Here is a 7021-nt window from a genome sequence, read left to right on the forward strand (position 1 = left end):
CCTGAACTGCACCTTTATTTGCCAAGGAAGCGTACATGATCAGTGAATATATTCAATGTACAGGCTACAATGTGGGAATCTCATGCGCGGTAATAACTACAGTACATGTGTATATAGGACTTATATTCTACTCTATCCATAGGCTTCATTAATGCCATTCAGACTTGAAGTTGATACAACAACTATGATAGCTGAGGTTCATAGATATGTTCTGAACTAATATTCATACCAAATGTTTTAGGGTCCATACGCAGATCGGCTACATACTGTAGCTAGCTACACATCCATAGGCATACAGTTATTTTTATCCTCCACTAAACAATAAGCAAGTAAATAGTTAGCTAGCTATGTTACTTCAGCTGCATTGCAAGGCAAGCTTCCACAATTGTACATTCAATTTGCAGTAAATGCTTTAGCTAGCTAGATTCTTTACATTCACTGTTTCACAAGACGACAGCCTAGTTTGCTGGTTTTCTCAGGAGTCCCTACATTTTTTTTAAACAACATGAATTACAAATTCATTCTCCTAACACTAGCTAGCTGGCTAATGTTAGCTAGTCAGATAACTTGCTAAATAGCGATTTTCGTAAATTATCTATATGACAAAAAAATATGCACAAACGTTTGCCTCTACATTAACTAACATATTCCTCTCAATTGTACATTTTTTGCCTGACTCATTATGATGTTATAACAACTTACATCTGGTTCCACCGTAATGTTTTGTCAGCCATCTTTGTTGAATAATGCCACAAAGGCAAGGGTGGCTCACGTCAAATTCGTCATTGGAACCACTCGATATGATTGGTCATAAAAAAACCTTGGGACCCAAATGCATAATGAGTGCTCTAACTCCCCCTTGCAGGGGTCTGGAGCAATGAAGCCGTGACGCTGGTTACCTCTAAGTCCCGCAGTGTAAACTCGCAATTTTTAAAAGGAGGAACCACTGTAAGTAACCCCCAAAAATCCCAGGACATAAACATGTCTGATATGGGCAGAAAGCTTAAATTATTGTTAACTTCTTGACGCTAGGAGGCAGAATTTTTATGTTTGGAAAAATAACGTTCCCAATGTAAACGGCCTATTTCTCAGGCACAGATGCTAGAATATGCATATAATTGACAGATTAGGATAGAAAACACTCTACAGTTTCCAAAACTGTCAAAATATTGTCTGTGAGTATAACAGAACTGACTTTGCAGGAGAAAACCTGAGGAAATCCAACCCGGAAGTGCCTCTTATTTCAAAAATCCCTGTTCCATTGCCTGCCTTTCCTTCATTTAAAGGGATATCAACCAGATTCCTCAGGGAATGTCTTTAGACATAGTTTCAAGCTTTTATTCTGAAAAATGAGCGAGGTTTATCAAATCGCGTCAGTATCCTTGATTAGTTCTTGTGCGCAAAAGTGGTAGCTCGACATTTTATTTCTGTCTTGTATTGAATAGTTTACCCTCCGGTTGAAATATTATCGATTATTTATGTTAAAAACAACCTGAAGATTGACTATAAAAATTTTTTGACGTGTTTCTACGAACTTTACGGATACTATTTGGAATTTTCGTCTGCCCTTCATGAGCCTGTGGATTACTGAACATAACGCGCAAACCAAATGGAGGTTTTTGGATATAAAAATCATCTTTATCGAACAAAAGGAACATTTATTGTGTAACTGGGAGTCTCGTGAGTGCAAACATCTGTAAGCGATTAATTTTATTGCTTTTCTGACTTTCGTGACGAATCTACATTGCTGCTAGCTGTTTGTAATGTTTTGTCTAGTGATCGATAAACTCACACAAACGCTTTGATTGCCTTCCCTGTAAAGCATATTTTCAAAATCTGACACGACAGGTGGATTAACAACAAGCTAAGCTGTGTTTTGCTATATTGCACTTGTGATTTCATGAATATAAATATTTTTTGCAATTCTTTTTGAATTTGTCGCTCTGCAATTCAGCGGTTGTTGATGAAAATTATCCCGCTAAAGGGATCCGTGCGCCAAGAGGTTTTTAATATAACTGCACTGTCCAATTTACAGTAGCTATTACATTGAAAGAATACCATGCTATTGTTTGAGGAGAGATTACAATTATGAACTTGAACATTTATTAATAAACCAATTAGGCACATTTGGGCAGTCTTGACACAACATTTTGAACAGATATGCAATGGTTCATTGGATCCGTTAAAACTCTGCACATACACTGCTGCCATCTAGTGGCCAAAATCAAATTGCGCATGGGCTGTAATAATACATTTAGGTCTTTCTTTTGCATTTCAAAGATCATGGTACAAAAAAAAGAATGTTTTTTTCTTTGTATTATCTTTTACCAGATCTAATTTGTTAAATTCTCCTACATTCATTTCACATTTCGACAAACTTCAAAGTGTTTCCTTTCAAATGGTATCAAGAATAAGCATATCCTTGCTTCAGGTCCTGAGCTAAGGGCAGTTAGAATAAGGTATGTACTTTTAGGCGAAATTTGAAAAAGGTTCGGATCCTTAAGAGGTGCCTTTGAACAGGGTATGGTAGTAGGCAAGGTTGTGGAGTAACGGATTACCAAAAAAACGGTAACTGTAATCCGTTACATTACCTGCAAAAATATTGTAATCAGATTACCGATACTTTAGAAATGATTTTGAAATGATACTAGATGATTACTTCGAGGATTACTTTTAAATTCGGAAAGGATGTTTGCGGAAAAAAATATTTGACAATTCTCTGTTTTCTCAATGACATTCAAATCAGCATTGAAAAAAGGCGCAAGTTTAAGTTTGTTCCACCTGAGCGAGTCTGACCACAAGTCAGAGACCACTATGATGACACACCAAATGTGTTTGATGGATCGCAGAAAAAGTGTAGGGACAGGCTTTTTTAGGCTACAGTCCAAGCTATGTCTTCCAATGGTGTGACTGCTGTCGGCATCCAAAGATTATCCAACTTGAATAGTCTAAAGCGACACGGATATCAGTTATTATTGATATTTACAAAACGTTAGCGCATTGATGTGAATCAAATCAAATGTTATTAGTCACATGCGCCGAATACCACAGGTATTACACCTTACAGTGAAATGTTTACTTACGAGCCCCTAACCAACAATGCAGTTTAAAAAATACGGATAAGAATAAGAAATAAAAGTCACAAGCAATTAAAGAGCAGCAGTAAAATAACAATAGCGAGACTATATACAGGGGGGTACCGGTACAGGGTCAATGTGCGGTGGCACCGGTTAGTTGAGGTAATATGTACATGTAGGTAGAGTTTAAAGTGACGATGCATAGATGATAACAACAGAGAGTAGCAGCGGTGTAAAGAGGGGGGACAGAGCAAATAGTCTGGGTAGCCATTTGATTAGGTGTTCTGGAGTCTTATGGCTTGGGGGTAGAAGCTTTTTAGAAGCCTCTTGGACCTAGACTTGGCGCTCTGGTACAGCTTGCCGGTAGCAGAGAGAACAGTCTATGGCTAGGGTGGCTGGAGTTTTTGACAATTTTTAGGGCCTTCCTCTGACACCGCCTGGTGTAGAGGTCCTGGATGGCAGGAAGCTTGTACTGGGCCGTTCACACTACCCTCTGTAGTGCCTTGCCGTCGGAGGCCGAGCAGTTGCCATACCAGGCAGTGATGCAACCAGTCAGGATGCTCTCGATGGTGCAGCTGTAGAACCTTTTGAGGATCTGAGGACCCATGCCAAATCTTTTCATTCTCCTGAGGGGGAATAGGTTTTGTCGTGCTCTCTTCGCGACTGTCTTGGTGTGCTTGGACCATGTTCGTTTGTTGGTGATGTGGACACCAAGAAATTTGAAGCTCTCAAACTGCTCCACTGCAGCCCTGTCGATGAGAATGGGGGCATGCTCGATCCTCTTTTTCCTGTAGTCCACAATCATCTCCTTTGTCTTGATCACGTTGAGGGAGAAGTTGGTATCCTGGCACCACACGGCCAGTTCTTTGACATCCTCCCTATAGGCTGTCTCGTCGTTGTCGGTGATCAGGCCTACCAAAAAACTTTATAAATGTGTTGGAGTCGTGCCTGGCCATGCAGTCATGAGTGAACAGGGAGTACAGGAGGGGACTGAGCACGCACCCCTGTGGGGCCCCTGTTTTAAGGATCAGCGTGGCGGATGTGTTGTTACCTACCCTTACTACGTGGGGGTGGCCCATCAAGAAGTCCAGGATCCAGTTGCAGAGGGAGGTGTTTAGTCCCAGGGTCCTTAGCTTATTGATGAGCTTTGAAGGCACTATGGCGTTGAACGCTGAACTGTAGTCAATGAATAGCATTCTCACATAGGTGTTCCTTTTGTACAGATGGGAAAGGGCACTGTGGAGTGCAATAGAGATTGCATCATCTGTCTATCTATTGGGGCGGTATGCAAATTGGAGTGGGTCTAGGGTTTCTGGGATAATGGTGTTGATGTTAGCCATGACCAGCCTTTCAAAGCACTTCATGGCTACAGACGTGAGTGCTACGGGTCGGTAGTCATTTAGGCAGGTTACCTTGGTGTTCTTGGGCACAGGCACTATGGTGGTCTGCTTAAAACATGTTGGTATTACAGACTCGGACAGGGAGAGGTTGAAAATGTCAGTGAAGACACTTACCAGTTGGTCAGCGCATGCTCGCAGTACAGGTCCTGGTAAATCATCTGACCCTGCTGCCTTGTGAATGTTGACCTGTTTAAAGGTCTTACTCACATCGGCTGCGGAGATCATGATCATACAGTCTTCTGGAGCAGCTGGTGCTCTCATGCATGTTTCAGTGTTATTTGCCTTGAAGCGAGCATAGAAGTAGTTAAGCCCATCTGGTAGCCTCGTGTCACTGGGCAGATCTTAGCTGTGCTTCCCTTTGTAGCCTGTAATGGTTTGCGAGTTAGAGTTAGGGGTTAGAGTCCCGCGCCTTGAAAGCGGCAGCTATAGCCTTTAGCTCATTGCGGATCTTGCCTGTAATCCATGGCCTCTGGTTAGGGTATGTACAGTGGGGAGAACAAGTATTTGATACACTGCCGATTTTGCAGGTTTTCCTACTTACAAAGCATGTAGAGGTCTGTAATTTCTATCATAGTACACTCAACTATGAGAGACGGAATCTAAAAAAAAAATCCAGAAAATCACATTGTATGATTTTTAAGTAATTAATTTGCATTTATTGCATGACATAAGTATTTGATACATACAGAAAAGCAGAACTTTATTTGTACAGAAACCTTTGTTTGCAATTTACAGAGATCATAACGTTTCCTGTAGGTTCTTGACTAGGTTTGCACACACTGCAGCAGGGATTTGGCCCACTCCTCCCTACAGATCTTCTCCAGATCCTTCAGGTTCGGGGCTGTCGCTGGCAATATACGGAGTTTCAGCTACCTCCAAAGATTTTCTATGGTTCAGGTCTTGGAGACTGGTTAGGCCACTCCAGGACCTTGAGATGCTTTCTTACGGAGCACTCCTTAGTTGCCATGGCTGTTGCTTCGTGTCGTTGTCATGCTGGAAGACCCAGCCACGACCCATCTTCAATGGCTCTTACTGAGGAAGGAGGTTGTTAGGCCAAGATCTCGCGATACATGGCGCCCCATCCATCCTCCCCTCAATACGGTGCAGTCGTTCCTTCCCCTTTGCAAGAAAAGCATCCCCAAAGAATGATGGTTACCACCTCCATGCTTCACGGTTGGGATTGGTGTTCTTGGGGTTGTACTCATACTTCTTCTTCCTCCAAACACGGCGAGTGTGAGTAGACCAAAAGCTCTATTTGTCTCATCCAGACCACATGACCTTCTCCCATTCCTCCTCTGGATCATCCAGATGGTCATTGGCAAACTTTCAGACAGGCCTGGACATGAACTGGCTTAAGCAGGGGACCTTGCGTGCGCTGCAGGATTTTAATCCATGACGGCGTAGCTGTGTACTAATGGTTTTCTTTAGACTGTGGTCCCAGCTCTCTTAGGTCTATTTACGCGTCTCTGCTGTTGTAGTCTGGGCTGAATCCCTCACCCCTTCCTCATGATCATTGATGCCCACGAGCGTGAATCTTGCATGGAGCCCCAGACCGAAGGCGTGAATTTGACCGTCATACTTGAACTTCTTCCATTTTCTAATAATTGCGCCAACAGTTTTCTCCTCTCACCAAGCTGCCTTGCCTATTGTCCTGTTAGCCCATCCCAGCCTGGTGTGCCGTCCTAACAATTTTATCCCTATTCCATTACACAGCTCTCTGGTCTTGGCCATTTGTGGAAGAGGTTGGAATCTGTTTGATTGAGTGTGTGGACAGGTTGTACTTTTATACAGGTAAACGAGTTCAAACAGGTGCAGTTAATACAGGTAATGAGTGGAAACAGGAGGCTTCTTAAAGAAAAACTAACAGGTCTGTGAGAGCCGGAATTCTTACTGGTTGGTAGGTGATCAAATACTTATGTCATGCAATAAAATGCAAATTAATTATTTAAAAATCATACAATGTGATTTTCTGGATTTTTGTTTTAGATTCCGTCTCTCACAGTTGAAGTGTACCTATGATAAAAATTACAGACCTCTACATGCTTTGTAAGTAGGAAAACCTGCAAAATCGGCAGTGTATCAAATACTTGTTCTCCCCACTGTACGTACAGTCACTGTGGGGACGACGTCATCGATGCACTTATTGATGAAGCCAATGACTGATGTGGTGTACTCCTCAATGCCATCGTAGGAATCCCGGAACATATTCCAGTCTGTGCTAGCAATACAGTCCTGTAGCTTAGCATCTGCTTCATCTGTCCACTTTTTTTATCACGCTGCTGCTCTCTCATTTAGCTATTTGCGCCTCACGGAGTGTGGTTGTTGTTGATGGCTGTTCACAAATCGAAATGTGTATTGGAACTCAATAATGGTTGAATTCAAGAAGTTTAATTTTCCTATCAATCATTGTTTTTGAAACCTTTTGGACAGCCAGTGAAAAAATGTGCCCTTGCAACAGCTGCATAGTGCGGATCAAGTCTTTGAGCAATAAAAGCCCCACTTTTATTCCAATCTAATTCATGCTGATGAAAAGAAACATCCATA

Source organism: Salvelinus sp. IW2-2015, linkage group LG4p, assembly GCF_002910315.2.
Source record: "Salvelinus sp. IW2-2015 linkage group LG4p, ASM291031v2, whole genome shotgun sequence".
Classification (NCBI taxonomy): domain Eukaryota; kingdom Metazoa; phylum Chordata; class Actinopteri; order Salmoniformes; family Salmonidae; genus Salvelinus; species Salvelinus sp. IW2-2015.